This window comes from Aythya ferina (genome assembly GCF_964211825.1).
Source record: "Aythya ferina genome assembly, chromosome: Z".
Taxonomy (NCBI): Eukaryota; Metazoa; Chordata; class Aves; order Anseriformes; family Anatidae; genus Aythya; species Aythya ferina.
This window is the reverse complement of record NC_140299.1, coordinates 78,496,018-78,518,707: the sequence shown is the minus strand read 5'-3', so window position 1 is coordinate 78,518,707 and position 22,690 is coordinate 78,496,018. Positions and strand designations below refer to the sequence as shown.

At 38.0% G+C, this 22,690-nt stretch overlaps 1 protein-coding gene across 2 annotated transcripts in view; it reads left to right on the top strand.

Moving 5' to 3' along the window:
* Positions 1-7,597: 7,597 nt before the first annotated feature.
* The window catches only part of HAPLN1 (hyaluronan and proteoglycan link protein 1), a 59,475-nt gene continuing 44,382 nt past the window's right edge, over positions 7,598-22,690 (top strand). Inside the window, exon 1 of one of the 2 annotated variants that reach the window (XM_084505352.1) lies at positions 7,598-7,817. The gene's annotated coding sequence lies outside the window, so the exon portion shown is untranslated. The remainder of the gene's footprint in view (positions 7,818-22,690) is intronic. The other variant, XM_084505353.1, reaches the window with a different exon arrangement.

Below are 22,690 nucleotides of genomic sequence, written 5' to 3'. Positions count from 1 at the left end.
AATGAAACTGCCAATCTGAGCAAGTGTTAATAATTGCCCAGAATAAGTGGCATGCCATTTCTGCCTCTTGTTTCAGTAAAATGCAGAAGGAATGGGTTTTGTATGTTTTAAGTGTAGTATAGTAGCTCCTTATATAACATGGAGGCAGTAAAATGGAAAAGACAGAGCCATACATTCTTTAAAAAAGGACTTTTTGGGTCAGCTACTGACTTCTAAATGTAGACGTCTGAGCCTGTGCAGTTTTGGATGACAAAAACATTCACCCATCCAAACCTCAGAATGCATTTGCAAATCCAGGCAATGATATGTGCAAACAAAAAGAGACCCAAAACTCTGTGACACAGTTTCAGTCACAGATACTCCAAGGCCAGCTGGCCTCTGAGCATGAGCAAGCCAGCTTGAAAGCTCATCTCTCTGCCTCTGGACTGCTGCTGGTCTTTTGCCCTGGTGTCCAGAGGCAAATGCAGTCGGCTGTATCCACCTCTTGTTTGACAGCCAAGTGGCAAGTGGCTGTGTCTCCTGGCTCGTGGATGGACTTCATGATCTGAACCCTTCCAATGCTGAGTTTTTCAGAGGCACAGGCATCCTATTATCTGAGGACAAGTACAACTTCCTGCATTTATAAATGCCTCAGAAAACACCATTCAGTACAAGACATACTCTGCAAAGTGGCAGCTCCTGCAGCACAATGTGGCAGCTTTTCCTGGCCCAGAGTTGCAGAAAGTGTCACGAAACAGTCAGGACTAGACATCAGGCATCCATGCTCACTAGCATACTCTCTATCTGCAGAGAAGACGCTTCATAATACACCACTGGAAGGCTAAGCTGTCTCCCTGTAGACCAGTGCAGCTGTCTGGTTACAATCTATACTGAAACTCTTCAGTGGACTTCTTGGAGAGTGGCCAAAATCTTGCCACTTCAGTTCTAATGATTTGGGAAGACATGCAACAGTGAGAAAAAAAAAACAAAAACAAAAACAAAACAAACAAACAAACAAACAACAACAACAACAAAAACACACACACAAAAAAACAAAACACTATTGCTATGGGTTTGGACTGCCTAGTGGTTGGGTAATAAAAAGTGTTTTTTCCTGTCTGAATGGTTTGAAAGATGACAGCACAGTCAGGAGTGGCTCCGCAATGTTTTGTTGACTTTGGTCCAAATGAGTCCTTCCATGTGATAAGGCCAGTCCTCAGCCTCAGTTCTTTTAGTTCTGACAACACCACAACTGCCTGAAATCACCTCTTTCATGGCATCAAATGCCAAAGATCAGTTATATGCACATGGATTGAAAAAATGTTATCTAGTCTCTGTGGGGTAATATCTGTGATCTCTTTTGCATTTCTCATGCATACAGATATTCTTGACTTTCCAACAGTCACAGTGGACATTCTGTGAGTCAACTGACATTGCAACCATATGAACTAGTTTTAATAAATGTGTGTGACAAAAGCAAAGAAAATACTGCATAAGAACTGATTTTTTTTTTCTTTTTCATTCTAATGGCCAACTAATAGAGCAGCATTTAAGACAACTTAATTGGTAGCTTAAACATTATCTTGTCCACTACTGAATTTGCAGTCCAAAGATTACCTCAGATATTTTTGTTTTAATTCGAAGACATATTTCAAGGGTTGTTTTTCTTTTATCTAATGAAATAATTTTTTTCTTTCTGCGGTGTGCAATGCACCAACACTTGTGAAACCTCTGAGATCTGCAAGAGCTATGGTGTTACTGAAAAGTATTTTACTTGCTAAATTTCATGCTGATACGAGAAAGTTTTCTGCCTCTGTTTCTACACAACTTTCCATTTTCCTTCTTGTCTTCCATTTTTCCTTTCTGCTTCCTTTTTTTCTTGATCTTAGCCTATTTCCATTTCACCAATTTGTCTTCAGCATCTCCAAGGAAAACAGAAATAATTAAGAACAAAATGTATAGAGCTCACAGAAGATGAAATGAAAAAAATACAGCTGGTCTGGTGTGCCAAAGAGGCGCAACTAATTGTGAGATACAGTATTAACATTTAAACATTTTTTAGAAAGGCCATAAGCTGGCCCAAACTTGTAACACGACCAATCAATTTCCAAGGAAAAGATAACACAGATCAGAAGACAAGATCACACTTCTGGGGGGAAGAGTGTAAAATTTTGTGAAGTGCTCAGTCAAAACTGTATTTATTATATGAAAATGATTCTCCTGATACTATCAGGCAAAATGAAGACCATGCAAATTCCTTTTAAGGAGCCTGTATATCTATCTCTAGAGAAATTAATGCTAAAAGTGATATTATTTGTATTTTTACATCAACTTTCTTCGGTGCTCCATTTATTAACCAGTAAAAATGAGAATATTGTAAAAACAGGGCATTATGTAGCTACAAATATTAAACAACTATGAATGCCCAAGCCTTAGTCTCATTAAAATCTGACAATTAGTCTGAAGAAAACAACCTCATACAGCAAAAAGCATAACTTTCGAAAAGAATGACAAAACACTGTAGGCTGAGAAACTATAAATAATCTCAAATGGAAAGCTGAAAGCTGGCTGTTCAACTGGCATAAGAACATTTAAGAACATTTCCTTCTTTTTTAGTCTGTTTGGAAAACTAAAGTATTAATATATTACCTTTTTTTTTTTTTTTTTTTTTTTTTTTTTTTTTTTTTTTCCTGTAGATTTCTGTAGCTTTATGCTGGTGAGTTGTTGAGTCCATCCTGCTGAATTTTCCAAACAGAGGAAGTGAATAACCTACATTTTTCACCATATTAGCTTTTGCCTTGTATCTTTTTCCACAGTGGGATCAAGTGTGCTTCATTTTTGCTGTCAAGCAGACTCCTCAGCAGCTTTCTCTTTCTTATGGGTTAAGACTGAACATTCCATTTTATGTGACTATATTATTAAAAGATAATCAGTGTTAAGCTAAAACTGCAGTTACAACAGCTAGCATTGAACTCAACAAGAACTGAGGACAATAGCTAAGGTAAACAGGATTTTTTAAAGCACATAAAGATCATGTAAGTCTTGTCAGGTTACTTCACTGAGTATTTTAGCATAGGATTATTTGCCAGAGCCCTTGAGTTTCAGCTAGCTGTTTATTATTCTTGAAAGAGTATGATTCACAGTTATTAAGACTGTCTAGCAAAAAGATCACTATCACATGAACTGGAAGGTGAGTGAATGACTACAAACCAAAATAATGATGAATGGCAGTGAACAGAGGCAGGAAAGAAGAGTGTGAAGACAGCAGTGTTTGAGGTGTCTTTGGAATCATTACCATTTAGCAGCCCCATTACTGATCAGGAATATACGTATAAGAAGAATGAAACTTTAAGAATGTTGTAAATAAATAAGAGCACTAAGAACCAAGAACAGCTGAATAAGAAGAGACAATAAATTTATTATGGGACAACTATCTTCACACAGGAGGTTCATTAACCGTGTGTGCCCAGTACTACTTGCTAATGCCTGTTTTTTTACTGGCAAATCCTAAACAGGCTACATTCCAAAATCTAGGGCCTCTAATTTTTGTATCAGCTGTATATGTTGTGATGGTTGTGCCCTTACACACTCCCCCAAAATAAAGATACCAACTACCATGAATTGAAAACTTAGGTGAAGAATTTCAGCATGGCAGGTGTTTCACATGCTCTAAAAGTGTACCCACTCAACAGCTGATCAGCCCCAAATCAAGAAAGCTTAAAAAGTGATAAGCCTGTTCAAAAAAGCAAACAAAAAGAATATCCTGAAACTCTTCCTTTCTTGTTCTTCTGGTTTATCAGGAGGTCTATATTTTAGATGCTGTTTTCCCAGTGTAATTCTACTCAGATCTTGAAAAATAGCCAATTGTAACTGGTGCCAGTGATGTTTTCCAAATTATTTTCAAAAGTGGACCAATGCAGCATTAATTACAATATTTTGCTGAAAATACCACTCTTCTGTATATATTAAAAAGAAAATAATTCAAAATCTTTGGGACAATTATACTGATTTTTTTTTTTTTTTGAGTTGTTGCTGTGATCTGAGGTGCTAGGAATAATAGTCAGTAGGACTATGAAGTTGCCAGTCTTGACACTTCCACAGTAAGGGCAAATATAATATCCGTTCATCTTATCTGGACTGGGTTTAAGTAAATAGCTTTCATTCTGCATGCTTTCAAGATCAGATATTAGGAAAAAAAAATCTAAACTATGCTTATAAAAAAAGGAAATGCAACATCCTTCACCAGTATTATAGATATGATCCTGCAGTTCCAATTCCCAAGGACATTGAATGAGTATGGAGCAGTGACTGGCATGGGGAACTACTCTTCAGCTGGAGTTAGCTGAGCATCTCTAAAAATCTCTATGGTATTTACACGGAAACATAATTATCAGCATATGCAGATAAAGCCTCCAAATGTGACAGAACAATATGAAATCTTTTTTTTTTTTTTTTTTCCTTGACAAGTACTAATCAAATAACTGCCTTTGAGATAGTGCACTGTAGCTCTTGCCTTTTTTTTTTCTTTAATCCTAGATTCCTGCAATATCATGACCATCTTCTTGAGCCACACTTATATTTAACATTATGCTTATTTTGAACCTGCATCTTTTCTCGAAGAGATTGCAACATCTTGCTAGAGCTTAATACATGGAAACACTCATATTGGTCCGAAACAGTGTCTGTCTAGCACAGTATCTTTCTCAGCAGTACCAATCAGCGAGGGGTGAAGGATGACCACGAAAAAGACAGCAAGATTAAAATGAGCTTTTAATTGATGTTTCTTCCTGGTATCCAGCAACCAGCAGTTTAGGGACTTCCTCTGCCACAGATTGCTTCTCAGTAAATAATCTACATTGGATTTTTAGCCATGCCTCTAGCTGTGATTATAAAACCCCTAAAGCCAGTATAATATTGCATACAGATTTCGGAATTTAAAAAAATAAAATAAAATTATAAAACAAACCAATGGAATTTTATGAGCTAATTCACTTTTATTTCTATTTGTTTCAAATATGTGTACCAAGCTGATACCTTTCACCAAACATCTGGGGAAAAAAGCCTCCACCCTTTTGCATCCTCTGGGGGAGTGCTACAGTCTCCCTAAGAAAGGAGCTGGGAGAAATTTGCTCATGCCAGTATTTTCTTTCCACTTCCACGTCCACCAGAAGAAGAAGGAATAGATATTTCATGTATGCTGCTGATGGGGTTTATGCAGTACCCCAGTAGTTTTTCCTAAGCCTTTAAATGATGATGGAGAAGATCAGACTAAGATCAGCACACTGCCTCCGTGACTTATGAAAAAACATGCTGCACTGATAACATTTAACACTGTTCTCTTCACAACTCCTCAAATGTACCAAAATTATCATTAAGATATTCTGGCTGGCTTTATATTTGACTTCCTGGTGTTTTGTTCCCTTGCCACTTGCACCAGATTTGCAATCGGAAATAACACAGTAAAAATACACTCCGGTTCCCTTTCTGGGATGTTTGTTGTTTCTGTTTACTGCCACTTCCCCAAACACAAGCAGAGCCCCCGACATATTGGCTCCTCAGGCTCCCTTCCAGCCCTGCAGCTACCACGGCCCTTCCCAGCTTTTTTGGACTACGTTGACTACGAACGGCCCTGCTTCCCTGTGGGCAGAGGCCGCGGCTGGCCCCTCGCCTCGCTGGGGGGGTGTTTTCACTGCCTGCCCCATCAAAGCCCCCTCTGTTATGGGAACGGAGGCCGCTTCCTCCAAGGCGGAGGCCACCGGTGGGAGGCCGGGATCAGCAGGGCGGTGCACTGAAAAGAAACGTCCCTTTGTTCAGCTGGGACTGCTTCAGGCCGCTGCTGCCCCCCGGACAACTCTTAGATGGAAGCCCCCAAGCTCAGTGGCCCCTCCAGGCAGTGGAGCTGAAGCCCAGACCTGGGCTTTCACCCCGGCCCCCAGCCTTTATCCTGGCCCATGGCCTCCACCCTAGCACCATCACCGAGGGTATGAGCGTGGCCTGCAGGGCACAAGGTGCTTGGCCACAGCCCTGGCTAGGCCAGGGCGTGGTGCCTGCGTGCTGCTTTGAACAGCCACAAGCCTTCATATGTCTAGGAAAATCCTGTTTATTGTTGTTGTTGTTGTTGTTGTTGTTATTATTAAAATGGGGGTCTGCCACAAAATTGAAGACAAGACCTGGTGGGACGGATGGATTTGGCCCTAGGTTCTTGCACCAGGCTTTGCTGGGTTTGGGCATTTCCAGAGTGAGGAGGGCAGATGAGCTGCCATCTGTGTTGGTGGTGCAGCCTGAGACTTTAATACATGGAAATGATAAAAGCTTAGCAGGGTCCAGGCTGACACACGGTTACACTCTTCCATTTAGCTCTTGAGAAAAGAGGTGGGCAGAGCATTGAAATGAATCTGCAAGACCAAGTTGCCTGGGTTACCCGTGTTCTCTAATTTAACAGAATTTAGAGGTCGAGGAAATGGGCATACATTTCCTACTGCTGATGGCAGATCAGGCATCAAGAACTGTGGCCTTTTTAATTTTTTTATTTTTTTCCCAAGTGAAGGAAAAACAGCTACCTTTGCTTTAACATAGATAACGTTATTTGTGCCCCAATTTGCCAAGCTGTACTACATCATCAACACTGTTTTTTTTTTTATTTCCTTTTTTTTTTTTTTTTCTTATTTATTTTAAATAATGGTCACATTTAGAGATAAATCAAATGCAACACGTTTTGTCTGCAGTTTTAAAATGCAAACTTTCACATGTATGCCTTATGTGCCATTGGATTTAGGGGGTTAGAGCCAAATATTGTGCAGATTTTAGACTTTTTCAGGGAGTTGTTTTTTTCCTGATGTGAAATGCACCACAATCCAGAGATTTCTGCTGCTGGAGGGACAATTTAGCCCAAGGAGGGGTTTAGAAATTTGAATGTAAAGACTTGGGGCCATCAGTCTCCTGACTTTAGGGTCGTGTGGTGCCAGCAACGTGAGCAAGGTGTGTTCTGTATTTGGGGTGTAATGAGAGAAGCAGGACTTGTTTCCTGGATTAATAATTCAATTGGAAGTTGGGGGTAAAACAAAAACACAACGGGATCCTGTTAGGTCCAGCTGTTTCCACCCCTGCACACCCCCGCCTTTCACGCATCACTTTCTCCCTGTCTGAAAGCACGTTCCCACCCCCGGAGGTAATGGCAGGGTGGGGGCAAACACGGAGCGGGGAGGCTGGAAATGAGCAGAGGCAAGTGGTCAGAAGTATCACGTTTCTCAGGGTGTCACACACCCTAAATTCAATGATCCCTTCACGAGAAGCACCACTAACAACTTTTCTCTAACAATTTTTTTTTTTTTTTTTTTTTTTTTTTTTAGCTCGGGACTTGTGTGCGGTGCCAGAGGCTTTTTTAGGTGCAGATCTGGGAGGGCAGGAGCTAAGGGGCAAGGACGTCGGGGCAGGGACCTGGAGGGACAGGACAGCGTGCTGGGACGCTCTGTCTGTGAGTGAGAGAGAGAGAGAGAGAGAGAGAGAGAGAGAAAGAGACCGCGTGTGTGGGGTTGTTTTTTCCTCTCATTCCTGGGGTCTGAATGGAAAGCACGTCGAGCTGTAATTAAGACATCTTGGAGGCGTACTTAACTTATGACGTGTTGCTTTTCTTTTCCTCTCGGTGAGAAAGTGGCTCTCTCTTCCCTGAATCAGGTCCTCTGCCACCCAGAGCCACAGAGAGACAGTCGGGACATAGGCACACACACTCACACGCTAACTTAAGGTGAGCACCATAAACTTCTTCTGCACTTCGCTGTCCTCTCTTTCAAACTGTTGGAGAGTTCTGAGAGCACCTTAACTCGGGAGCTCTGTGCAAGGTAAAGAAACTATCGAACTTTTGGGAAGCTTTTTACTCCTTTATTGCTTTAAGTTGGATGGGGATGCAGTGAGCAACGGCTGTAGCATCAGCTGTGGGGCTGTACTGAAAGGATTTTCAAGCGATCTAATTTGGCAGCTAAGGTGGGGGGAGAGGGCAAAAGACGGATTGAAACTGGCTAAATTTGATGCATTTAAGTACTCAGTTGTTACCAAAGGAGAGATCATGTTGCAACTGCAGATTCAGACTGAAATACAAAAGTTGTATACCTCTGGTCTCCAGCTTCTTCCTATGGGATTATACATTTCTCAGAGATTTGTCTTTCTTGAAGGATTTCTCCACCCAGTTAGATGCTTTTAGAAGTTTTTAGGGCATAAGAAAAGGAGGACGTTAGACCGAGCAAGAATTTCAAGGGCTGAAACTGGATTTCTATAAAATACAGACCATCCAGTTGGAAAGAAAAAAGATTTTGATAAGACGTGATATATTATATCCTGATGTCATATTTTTTTCTGTTTCTTGTCAGAGAAAGCCTGAACAGCATTTGACACAGTTATCACCTCCACCCTCCTAGACAGTTAGATGGCAGAGCATTTTGAACATGTTAGCTGGTCCATCACTATGATAACTGTATCATCTTACTGTATCAAAATACTGTTTATTTCCTTTTGGTCAAATACCTATAAAGGTGTCATGCAGACTGTTTGCCATAGCAAAATGGCTTGTGTGTCAGGTTTAGACACAAAGGGTTGGAAAGCATTTGCAAGTTTGAATTGGGGGGGTTTGTTACTATTTGTGTGTCATTAGTAAGGGTGACTAACTGGATCTTTCAGGGGAGAAAATGTTCCCAAATGTTGTTGTGTGATGTCATAAAACTGATAAAACTCCTGCAGGAGGCTCTGGGAACCTGGCAATGTGTGCAAGAGAGTCCTGTGGATTATTGACAGTGATGACTTTGTATTAATGATTAGCAAGACTGTTCTAGTGCCTATGTGGAAAGAAACCCATTGTTTTGTTAGGAAAACGTTGTTAAGAATACGTATGATGTGGCACTTGAAAACAGAGGTGCAGTGAGTCTGTGTAACTATGGATACACACCCTCTCAATAAACACTTTCTAGAGAGTGAGCATTTCCAGCACGTGGAGAAATACATCATAAACAGGAAAATTATTATCAGCTCCTATGAAGTGAGAACCGGGAGTCAGCAGTCTCATGCCAAGGAGTGTCACGCAGAATGCCAAATCCTTGTGCTACAAAGAGACAGCTCATGCTTCCTTGGTTTTTCATATCTAATGGATGCAGATCTTCAACTCCTGTAAAGCATAGCTAAGTGGAGTTGCTCTGAATGCATTAGCTGAGACTCCAATCTGTATATACTTACCTGTATTAAAGTTATCAACAAGCAAAGAGGGGAAATTGAAAAAAAAAAAAAAAAAAAAAGGAAGGAACAGAAAGAAAGAAATAGATTAATCTGCAATACTTTTGAACACAGCAGTTAAAGCAAAAGGGGAAAAATAATTTTGGACAGAGCAGCTTTTTCAAGTTGAATAATAACAATGTCGAGGTAATAATCAAGACACTCCTGATATGTTCTGAAAATGTGCCAAACTGCTTGTCTTCCTAATAAGATCCCTGAATCTCTAAGCAGATGCTAATGGGGAAGAGAAAAAAAAAATCCATGTCATTATGAGAAAAAGTATTACCTATAGCAATGTCCTATTCAGAGACATGACTGACAGTGTAATTCACAGCAAAGCATCCATTCATTATAAACCTAACAGGTTCGGTTTCCTCTCATTTTCAGCCAGCATGGTTAAAACAACTAGCAACTTCTAAATAAAACAAAATAAAATAAAATAAAACAAAATATATAGTAGTGCAAAGGCTTGAGGTTGTGTGAGAGAGGTTTCAGAAAAGAGTGTCACATTCCTGTGGCATGCTGCAGTGCATCTTTGTTTTTACAATTTGTGACAGGGTAAGAAAAGCATTTTCTACTGCATTGAAAGCTCCCCAGTCTTTCTGATTTTATTCTGAAATGTGACTAAATGAAATGTCATTGTCCACCGTTGGTCACAGTCTGAAACCAAAGAACTGGTATTGATATTTACTTAATCAAGTCACTTAACCTCCTGGCCTCCCAATAAAAATCAGGAAATAATATTGACCAAGCTTAAAAAGTTCTTTGAGATCTTCAAAGGAAGAGTGAGTTTGTAATTGTTTATATTTAAATGTACTGAAAGTTTTCCAAATCAGTGCAAGGATTAAAGAGTGAGACTTGAAATTAGTATTTTCAGCTTTTCATATGCCTTTGCACTAAAGCAGTGGTTAAGCTACTCTTGGAAGTTGGAATACTTTGCATTTCTATGTTTCATTGTAAACCTGACAGTGTATTTCACTACTTAAATCTCCCTGAAAATGAACAGTACTTTTTTTTTTTTTTTTTTTTGAGGTGGGGGTGGAGGGAATCATTTTCATATTACAAGCTGCTTCTGTTGCTTGTGAGGAAGTATTAGACATTCTGTCTCTGCTGTTAGTAACTGTAGCGTACAGTACTTCACTTGAAAAGGTAGCTTGTAATACGTAGGTAACAAAATGTTCTTTGGGGTAAAAAAAAAAAAAAGTCTGAATATACTTAGGATTTCAATCAATAGCGTTTAAGGAGGATTAGAGGAAACAGCTGGCTAAACAAATATTAGGTGTAGAGTGGATGCGGTGGTATAAATTAATAATGCAGTTCTTTATCTGCTCTATGAATGGGAGGTTTTGTGGAGATAAGATGACCTAAACACAGTCACTGTCTGCCACCTACTGGATATTGTGAATAATCTTTCCAGATAATTTTCTTCAATTCTGAACATCTGTAGCTAGTCCAGGTGCAATTTAACTCGAAGTGGTTAGGTTTGTTTGTTGTTGTTTTTGTTGGTTTTTTTTTTTTTTTTTCGTTTTTACCATTAAAAACTATCAGCTTTTTCTTTTTTTTCTTTTTTTAAAATATTTTTTTTTAAAATATATTTTTAAGGGAGGTTCTTTCTACTTTTTTAAAATGCATATTAGATCTGCTAAAACACAGTTTAGCTTTTATTTAACGTAATTTGTCACTAATATCTGTTTACAAGGAGTTGTTAAATCATTCAGTAACAAATTAACACTTAGCCTGACATACTGAGCTGTTACTGAAGAAAGTAAATAGTTTGTTGTTTTTTTTTTTTTTTTTTGCACAAATATTGTGGCAGAAGAATCCATGTTTTGCAATAAGGATTTCAAAACTCCTTCCGAAAGTCCTTTAGCATGTAGGATGTGCTGTTGTTAAGCCCCCTTTTGTTTTGTCTCTGGATATTTTGTCAAGAATAGATATGGAAAAAGAAAATGTCAAATTATTTCTGATGGCTGATGAAAGGTTATAAACCCTCTTCATCTTCTTTTTCTGTGCATGTCATCTACCTCCACCTTCTTCAGACCTCTCAGACACTTATCTCTTGGACTATCCTTTCTCTTCATTAGAGAAAGGAAAGTTGGTTTGCAGTGCACTGCGCTGTTTATTCAGTAGTAGGTGTTAAGGTGCTGTCAATTCTCATAGCTCTAAAGAATCCAATGAAACAACATGATTTTAAGCAGACATACATGGATCTGGATGTATTTTGTAACTGTTCATGCTATGTGACCAGCTTACCTGCTCCCTCCTCATATGCTTTTTTGAAACTTCACCATCATCACAGCTCCCACTGCAGTCATCTCCAAGGCACCTAAAACAGATATATGGTTCTATTATTGAAGTGCCACAATAGCTACTTCACTGTAGACCTTAAAATAGTTGGCAAAATCAAGTTCCCTGTGCTTCGCTCCCCACTTATTCTCATCACTGTCTGAAGAGTAAATCAAATGACAACACTGAGCTCAGCAGAACAAACAATTTCCATGTTCTTCTCATTCATTTAGCTTTGAAAGTGCACTTTTGTTGTTGTTTGTTTCCTTTTAATTAGTACTACAGAGTGGAAATCTTCAACATGATCAATGGCTGTGAAAACAAACACTTAAAATATGCATTAAGAAATCTCAGAGCTATATTCTGTCTGAAGACTCCACTGACTACTTCAAAAACTTTTCTCAGGAGTTACACGAGATATTACCTTAGGAGGCTGTTAGCATGATGCATGAGTTAATGGCTAAAGTGAGCAGGAGCTCTGCCTTTCCACTAGTTAGGCAAAGCTTACAAATGAAAGGAAGGTAAAATTCCACAGCAGCAAATAGGCTAATTGATTTGATGCCATGCTTCATAGGGTAGCTATCTTTTGTTTTAACTCTGCCTGACATGGTATGGTGAATCACAGGAGCTGCTGAGGGGAATCAAGCCCAAACAGCATTGCTGAGAGCCTTTGTAAAGCTGCAGAGACTCTCCCAGAACAAAGCTTTCCACTAGAGCCTCCAGCACACAGAGTCACTACCACTTCCCAGAGCAGGGCATATCAGATGTTATGGCAGAATCTACATCATTAATTGTCTGGCATAACAGAAATGAAGTCATGACACCAGAAGAATGTGGCTGGATAGATGTCTCTTGCCTCAAAAAATGTCATCTTGGCATTTGTCTAGCACCAGAAGACCATTATCTTGAGACAGCTTTCCATTAATAAATTTTTCTAATTACTTTAAATGCTTACAGTCTACAAGGAACATATGGGCAATAGAGACAGGTTAGATATGAAATGTGTTTGACAGAAATCTAAGTAGCAGAAAACAAATACTTCAAAATATTCCTGAGGGGAAAGAAGGAAGAGTTACTTAGAGTAGTTCAAATTTGGCTTTAATCACTTTTGGTCTTTCACAAGTAGATGTTTTAAGTTTTTGTTTTGTTTTGTTTTTGTTTTTGTTTTTGTTGTTATGGTATATCATGTTAATTTAAACTGCTTATGTCGTGGTAGCTAACATAAGGTACCATTTTTTTGGAGCCTGATCATTGAAAATCGATGATGTTAAACGGCAAACTGCTGGTGATTTGTAGTATTTAGCATACAGGCTATTATCCACCATTGTTTCAAAACTGGTGATTCATTGTTCCACTAGTTAGTGGCTATCAGTGCTTGGCACTTGTGTTTTAGAAGATCATATACACAAGCCATAGTACAATACCACTTTGCTGTTAGATTCTGATCCTGCAAAACAATATATAAGCTACTTTACATTAGTAATTTACTGAAATCAGCAGAAACTGGCTCAATGAATAAAACTATTCATGTATTTCCAGAATGGCATCCATAATTTCTCACACAGATGGTCAAAAAGCAGTATATAAAACCCTAACCTGAAAATGTATTTATTATAGACATAACTCTTGCACTGATGTCAGTAGAGTGTTTGTTTAAGTAAAATAGAGCACATTTAAAAAGAGTGGAGAAATCAAAACCTGCACCTGTGGCATCTTTGTGTTGAGGAAGTGCAAGTTTAGTATAGGAAAAGACTTTTCATTGCTAAAATAACTTCCCAAACTCTCTATTTGGAACTGAATGACTGTTTATCTATTTATCTATTTAAGAAAGTACATGCCACACCCAAAATATCTATGCAGGTTGTTTTTTTCCGTAAACAATATTTTCAAACAGAAGAAAAACTCAGGTCTGAGTCATATACAAAAATACTGACTATACCAGAAAAAAGCACATTGCAAATTTTCCTATTTTGTAATACTGGTGAAAACATTATCATGTTGGTCCCAACCAAGAGATTTACAAGAAGTGTGTCAGAGGAAAAAATAAAGTTACAGGAGGTGCAGTAGTTGGTTGTTTTATTGAAATGGCGGTGATGTTTGTGTTGCAAATGCATCAGGCCATAATGGTGCTGCCACCTTCTGATATGCACTGCTTATTGCCGGAGGTAATTTGCTCCCATTTTCCCACACCCAAGATGCAGTACATGCAGTAATGAAATTCCATGCTTTTAATTTCATGCATAATACAAACAAATGAATGTATTTTTTATTTTCAGCTAAAATGTGTTTCAGGATTTCTAGATGTCTGAAACAAAATGTCAAATTTTGCCAAGTTTTTGTAACTTGTTTCTGTAATAGCTTTGATTATATAGTTCTGAAATAGGTGTAGAAAGTAAGATTCAGCTTTTGCTAGCAAGTCAAACAGGCAGGCAGATTTTTGTTGTTGCTGTGGAGACCTTGCTTTATGTAGTTGATTTTATTTATTTTTATTTTTAATTAGAACACATTTTCAGTAGCTTACCTGGCTACTGAAATAAATGTTTTATTTGTGAAGTGATGTGTATTTATCTGGTAGTACATGTGGTTGGATGTCTGGTCACATGTATCATGTCATACTGCATTTGGGGGACTAAATGGTCATCTCTGTGAGCCAGGAACTGGTAGGACACTAAAGATGTTGATGTTTCAAACATTTTCCATATTTTGCCCAGCTAAAACTGTGACTAGAGAGTATGATAATCTGGCTATTATAATTGATAAACATAACCAGAGAGAACTATGATTTTACTCTTAAATATTGAATAACATTCTTGATAAAGCATTGTAATATGGCTGCAGATCTATTTTCTGAAAAGTAGTTAAAAATGAAAAAGAAAAAGAACACAGAAGCCAACAGATTAGGTTTAGCTTTTGTTAAAGACTAGAAACACCTCTGAATGCCAGGGCAAGAAACAGCACATTCAGAGTTATTCACCAAGTGGCTAGTGCCCAGCGTGGCAGGGGTGATGTGTCCCCTTCTGCCCCACACATATGGGTGGATATAGTAGGAGATGGATAGAAACACTTGGATGCTGCAGGGGTTATGTGTCTTTCAACACAGTTCCTTTGAGCCTGTAAATCATATTCCAGAGAAAAAACAGTTGTACTCCAGATGTGTGACATGCTGGTCCCATTCTAACAATGTAACATATAAAAAGTAGAGAAGAACAAGCAGAAGCTGAATGTATGTACAGGAGCAAAAGGTGCAGTGCAAATAAAATAAATAAATAAATAAATCGCACAACACTATGATGACTCCTGGGAAATCTAGCAGGAAAAAAAAAAACTGTAATTTTATATCAAGAATGTCTCAGAGTAGATCAAAAGTATTGTAAAACATTTGTCAGTGTGCCTGGGTGGTTCTCTTTAATATCATTGTCTGGTTGTTCAGACAATGAATGGGTTGTTGCATCTAGTTTCCAGACATTTCTTTCTGTTAACCCCATGATCAGCTAAGACAAGCGTACAGCTATTAGATTTTTCAAAAGTAATCTCCATATCTGACTGCATTTGTGTTTTAATTTATGTTTCACTCTGGTCAAATCAGACAACAAGAAAAATTTTCAAGTCCAATAGGGCATTCCCCAGTAGGATGGGAGAACAATAGTGGCATGTATGACACTTACATGAGGAAGCTAGGAAGGTGTTGTCTTGATAGAACTTGTGTAGCATGTTTTCAAAACTGGTTAGGAAATCCATAGCTCAATGTAAAAACAGAAGCACATCTAAAGTGGGATTTTGCCAGACCTAGTTAAATTTGGTACTCTTTTGTATTTTTGTTAGTAACCTGAACAATGGAATAGAAAAGATGATTAAGTTTTTAGACAACATAAAACTGGGAGACCTTAATGTATTTTGGGAGCTATGCTTTGAAGTTATCACTTTCTTGCCAAATTGGAGAAAACAAAAACAAAAAACTTTTCAATAAATACTGTATGTTAAACTAAGACAGAAAGAAAACAATGTACAAGGCTCAGTAAAGCTTTAGGTCTCATTTGAGCTTGTTCATAGTGTCAAGCACGGTATTTTCAGAGCTGCAGAGACCAACTAAAGAAAGTCCTAAGGTAAATAAAAATTACAAACAAGATAGTTTAGGGGAAAAACAAACAAACAAAAAACTTTGAATAAATAACTAAAAATCTGCAACTACTGAAGCCTAGACTAAAGGTGAATACACTGAAGGAAAGCCTTCAGAAGTCTTCAAATCATAAGTAAGAGGTGCTGCATAGTCTGTTTTCCATGTCTATAGCACAGAAAAGTAATGGGTGCATATTGCAAGAAGAAAGGCCAGGGAAAGAGATCTCTGAAAGTAAAGATGAGAAAACTCAGGCATAAGTTATCTGGGAACCCTGTGAAGCTGTTTCAGTTTTCAGTAGAAGGCTGGACAAAATGGATAGAAGGTTGAAGGAAGTAGCTTCCTGTTGTTCTCTGTTGGACGACTTCTCTACATATTGACTGAAAGACAGTTTTATTTGGGAGAAATATTTTGGTTCTGAACTTACATCTGAACTTGCAAAAGAATATTTAACAAAATTGAAAGAGTTTTAATAATGAGTTTTAAAAAAAAAACTCATTTTAAAAATGAGTTTTAATAGTTTGTGGCTCATGAAGAGATCAATTTGTCCTTAAATGTAGTGGAGACAAAAGAAGATATACTCAATAGTGCATATCACAGTACTTTGTGTATCAAGTTGATAGAAACTTTCAGATTTACTGTGTTTCAGGAACTGTCAAGCAGCAAAAAATATGCAAAGAATTATGAGATAAAGTCATTTGGATGGCACATAGTCAAGAAATAAAGGTTGCATATCAGAAAATTAAAGCTACCACATTTATGGAAAACACTGTAAATGTCAAGAGAAAGTATATATTTCCAGAGCAGAAGACAGATCCTGTCAAATCATGTTGTGAGGGCAACTTATTTTTGTTGCATCTGGTGATTGATGCGGATTCTATTACTTTGTCTGAGGAATGTTGGTTCAGGAATGCACCATTACTGAATTGCTGCAATTCATTTGTTTGGACTTCAGCCTTCTCCTGATGTCATATTGGGAAAATACGACTTTATTTCTAGCTGATTATTAGTTTGAGCAAATCTATATTTATTTCTGTGACTCACAGTCTGCAAAATAGTCATCTCTGAAAACAACCTTCATTCTGCAGACAGTGATATTCATTGATTCATTTTTATTTATTTTTTATTACTCCAGAAACTGCCATTGAACTATGATTTACAGCTTTTATGCTTTTTTTAATTATTATTATTATTATTATTATTTTATATATTAGTGCCAACTGCCCAGTTTATATTGAGTTTCTCACATCAAAGTTAAATAGAATCTTACAGGTGCGGTGTTATAATGGGGCCAACATGTTGGAGGGCACCCTATCAAATATACCTAAAGAGAAGATTAGGGTCTCCAATGGACAATCTTAGGAATTCCTTTGACACCAGACAATTTAACATATTTCTTATATCAGGCTTGATTATGCCTTAAACTGTGACCCAATGTAATTAGAAATTGAGGATCAATAGACTTGGTTCAATAAATGTTGGCTTTTTATCTTCTAAGCCACCTTTGGCAATGGTCTGTTTGGCAATGGAGTCCCAGTCCCATTCCTTCTGCTTCAAGGGAATTTATAGTCTTTGTAGTCCACAGGGGAAGCAGAAGCAAGAATATGCTTCTTTTGCAGTTAAAGTTTGGCAAATTCAGTTACTGTGCAATGTGCAAATAAGTATGAACAAAAGGACAAATTAAAGACTCTGTCAGTCAACACCTACAACTGAGGATGCACATCTTCTTTTTAGAAAGGGACACTGTCATACAGACTTGAAAAATAAATAAATTCAAATGCAGTTCTGGTTCTTTATGGGTCCATAAGCTCTTCCCAGACTTCAGTAAGGAAAATGTAGCACTAAGGAAATCTACATGGATTTACGTTAAGGAGAATTTAGTTCATATTTCCCTGTCATGGAAGCTTAAACATGGCAGGTGCAATAGAAAGCACAGCATAAAATTCTGGCAAATCTCATAATATTTTCTGGGTTGGTTTTAATAGATCATCAGCTTTAAAGTAATCATATTAGGTAAGAGTCTTGATTTATACTAAGAAAACCTTCTTTGTCTTTTGTGCTTACAATGGAAAACTTGAATATATCAACTGCAGAAGTAAATTAGTGAGTCCTAACCACATGGTTCAGTCTAAGAATACTTTTTATCTCTTGGCTCAATAAGGTTGAAAGGGGCATTCATATCTCAGTAGTGCCCAATGACAGCAACAGGAGGCAATGGGCCCACAGTAACGTATAAGAAATTCTGTTTAAATGTGAGAAAGACTTTGAGATTAAATGAACACTGAAACAGGTTCAGGTTACCCAGAGAGGTTATGGTGTCTCCATCCTTGGAGAGATTGGACTGAGGTATTAGACTGGACAGTTTCCATAGGCCCCAGCTATTCTGTGATTGCATGATTTGCACTTTTACACTCAAACTCATATTTGTTTGTGTATCATGTGTACTCATGGTATTGAAGAGATGAGAGACTTTAGCAAAAATGAGCTATGGGTTCCTTCATGGCTGTTTAGATATACAAAAACCCAAGAATAAAGGAGGACAAGATACTACAAAATGATGCCAAACTTCCACTCTAGCATCATTTTCAGGTGTTATTCAAGGAAAGAGGAAGGAAGGCAAACATAAAGAGAAAGAACAAGTAAAAGAATCCAAAAAAATGCAGTATTGCTTTTCCTCAAAGAATAGAGGGATGTGCAGAAGAAGCTATCCCCTTCTCAACACATTAGCTACTGCTGTCAAATGCTGAACAACCCTGGTTAATTTGTGTTTAGCTAAATCTAGAGAAGGAAGCAAAGAAAGGCAAAATACAGAAAGCATGATGCTTATTTTCATTATGTTTCTCAGTTGACTCTTCAATTTTTTATCATGCAGCCATTAATTGCTCTTGGATTTGACCTTTAATGCAATTCTCTAGCATTAAACTGATCAGCATCTCTAGATTGACTCAGGAAGCTATGGGTACTTCAAGGCTGATTCAGTGCTCAAAGAGCCTTTTGAAGTGTTATCTTTAATCTCAAAATGACTTCAAATATATTCAAGTAGTGCATTGCTTGGATAGTGAGGAATGAACCAGCAGATTTGTCCATGATTCTGACCTTTACTTTCTTCCTCCTGAAATAAAATAACAGAATAGGATAGCTGAAGGTTCACAGGCACAAAATAGACCATTTGGGATAAATTTGTGCCTGCTGTGTCTTTCTAATATAGTTAATCATTTCACTCTTACAAGAATTATATTATGATTACTAGTCAGGCAAGTTTACTGAAAATCTGAAGACCAGTACCTTACTGCTTACAACTCCCTGCCACTGAGACTGGGAATGTCTCAGTGCTCAATGGAGTGCCCACAGAGGGCTTACAGGGAATCATTATCTTAACTTCTTTCTGTGTAAGGGAGAACTGTGGGTGCTGCACTAGCAGTGAGAATATGACACAGTATCACTTTCAGATTGGTGCATCTGAAAATAGATCTTATTTGTCATCTTTTAATTATTTATTAATTGCAATGGGCAAGAAAGAATTATTGGGTAGTTAAAACTTTTTACTGTAAAGATATTTTACTTCTGCTTGACAAACATAGTTTCATTTTCCGCTCATTTAAATTCCTTTGTGACCTTGAATAAATTGGGATCTTCTTAGCACTTCATTTCTCTGTCTATAAAAATGGGATGATAAAGCTTACCTTTTTCACAGGGATATTTTGAATTCATGTGGGTAACCTGATGAGTTTATCTGGTAGTGGTATAGAGCCACCTACAAAACATGACTGTGCAACCAGTTCAGTCAAGCAAGGCATATTGCTGCGTCAGGCTCAGTGCTGTATGATTTCTTCTTATGACAGTATCACAGAAAGTATATATACGTCTTCATGCAAGCCAGCCTAATCCTGGCCATCACCAGTGGTTTAGGGTGGGACTGCAGTGAAGGCACAGCAGAGAAAGTGCATGGAGAGTACATAACATCATGAATTGTTGCTCAGTTGATATCACACAGTTGGCTTTATATTAAATTCATGGTTCCAAAGAGGTTTATGAGCCTTTGTGCAACACTGAATGATAGCAAGCTACTGACTGAGCCCAAAGCAGCAATTTCTCTAGAAGCTGGAATAGTTCTCAGCACTGATACTGCTTGGGGCTACCATCTTCTCCAGTTCAGCAGATAGCTATTATTCCAAATAAAGAAGAGATAGCTGCATATTAAAGACTACAAGAAAGTAAGGACATGAAAATGGGAATATAGGTACAGAAAATAATTCAGACAGCCAGGCAGCAGGGGGAATTACACAATTAAAAAAAAAAAAAAAAAAAAAAAGTCATCCTCTTTGTTTTGTTTCTAGACATTTTGCTTTGCTTCTAGAAAAAAAAAAAAAAAAAAAAAAAAAAAAAAAAAAGCAACAAATAAACAGAGATATGGGTAGAGAAAAAAGAAAAAAAAATAAAATAACCAAACTCAACCAGCCAACCAAACCAAACAAAACCAAACAAAAACAAACAAAAACAAACAAACAAACAAACAAAAAAGCAATTGAACAACAACAAAATTCATCCAGCTAGTCTTCTAGTCTCCATTGGATATGATGATCTTATGGGTCTTTTTAAATGATTATATGATTCCATGTAAATTTATACACATTTTAGTGATCAAAGTTAAAACTGTAAAAATATATATAGCAGTAAGAATTATATGCTGCCAAATATGGACATTTGTGCAGGTCTTCTAATGCAAGGGAACCCCCATTATTCACCTTAGGATAAATTGTCTTCATTTTGCAAAGATATAAACATCGACACAAAGTAGAATGCAACTAAAAATCTAGTAAAAGTGCTTTGAGCAATGAGATTATTGTTCCATGTAAAGAAGGCAAAAAGGACACTTCTGGCTCATACTTTGTTGACACTAGCCATGCAACTTTCCATTGCTTACTTTTCCAAAGGTTAATACAGTGTCCTGAAAAATGTTAAATAATTACAGTAAAGATTGCATATGCTAATGTCTTCTGGCTCATTGACTCACAGACCAATAATATTCCTTTTTACTTTATGAATTCATCCTCCCTTTAAAGTATATATATCTTCTGGAATGATTAATTTGTAAATTCATAGACAGAATGGGGAGAACATTTTTCTATTCCTTACTGCATATTCAAAGCAGGTAAAATCATTCAATTTGCTGGCCATAAACATCATCTGTCATGTCAGTGTCTTGTATTCAGTGCTAGCACCTCAGGTTAGATGATATATTGCTATTGTCCTAACAGTTTTATTCTTGCAAGTGCTGAAGGAAGGATTGAGTTACCAGAGCACATGATCTTCTCTGTTAAATCATCAAAGAGTGGCTAATTGTGGCTGCAGCCCAGAAAGCCACCCGTACCCTGGGCTGCATCAACAGCAGCGTGGGCAGCAGGGCACGGGAGGGGATTGTTCCCCTCTGCTCTGCTCTCATGAGACCCCAGCTGGAGTCTGCGTTCAGCTCTGGGGTCCCTAGCAAAGGAAGGACAGAGGCCTGTTAGAGCAAGTCCAGAGTATGGCCATGAGGATGATCAGAGGACTGGAGCACCTCTCTTTGAAATGACAGGCTGAGGGAGTCGGAGTCTTTCAGCCTGGAGAAGAGAAGGCTCTGGGGAAACCTTATAGGCTCCTTTCAGTGCCTAAAGGGGTGTGCAGAAAAGCTGGGGAAGGACTCTTTGTCAGGGAGTGTAGGGAATAATAAGGGGGGATGGCTTCAAAATAAAAGAAGGGAGAGTTACATTAGATGTCAGGAGGATATTCTTCACTCAGAGGGTGGTGAGTCCCAGGCCCAGGCTGCCCAGAGGAGCTGTGGCTGCCCCATCCCTGGCAGTGCCCAAGGCCAGGCTGGATGGGACTGGGGGCAGCCTGGGCTGCTGGGAGGCATCCCATGGCAGGGCATTGGAACCAGGTGGTCTTTAAGATTCCTTCCAACCCAAACCATTCTGTGATTGTATGATTCTATGATTTTAAACTGAGTATTTAATGGGCCAGAAGATGTCAGGGATTCCATACAATTTAAGTTATATGTGATAACGTATTATACCAGGTTGTTGGGTTTTAGCATCTGTGGCAGGACATTTATGACCTTGGAGTTTCAGGAAAGCCAAGATGGACTGTCCCCACTGTGGGCAGATATAATGCATACCCTAGCAGATTCAGGCAGGAACCATTGAGCTGCTTAGCACAAGCTCATATTATAAAGGTTTTATTCACAGCTATGAAAATAATACTTAGGTCTTACAAATCTCTTTTCATTGCTACATCTTAAATGGCATTACAGAGATGGCAAGCAGCATTAACTCATTTTGCAAAAGTGGAGAGGAAGTTTAAATGATTTTTGTATTTTTTTATTTTTAAATAAAAACTTATGTTCTGGAACACAGCAGTTTTGAAGGAAAGGGGAATCATATAGCTTTTTCTTGGCTGTACATCTCCAGTGTGCAGAGAACCCTGAATACTTCAATACATACAGATGGCAACAAACTCCCTTTATAGCATCTGTGCAATGACTGCATCCTGTATACTGCTTAGAGATACTGTACAGAGCCACTGTGAGACAATGTAACAGCAGCAAGGATTGCTTTGCCAGAAAACAGTTTCAGGTCATCCTACCACTTTAGCCAACTTGCACTGCTGAAAATGTTTACTGAATTTATATTATATCACTGCAGTAAGCTGAGGATGACTTGTGAAACCAATAACCTTTGCTTCACTGACCAATAAGTAGAGGCAATGTTGCTTAACTATTCCTCTTGCATGCTAAAAACCAAACAATATCTTTCTTTGACAATATCCACTGCTCTGTTTTGCCAGCCCCCAAAAGTTAGATCCCTTTTGCTTTTTTTATGATGTCCAGCAAAATGGAATCTGTGCCTACATATATACTACTGCCTTTTTCTTCATACATGTCAAATATTGAAAATTAGCAGTCTCAAATACTTTGATACAAGTTAGCAAGATTTACTTTAGGTTACTTTATTGATGGTGATTTAGGGGTGATTTTTTAGGTGTTTTTTAGGTGTTTTTTTTTTTTTTTTTTTTTTTCCC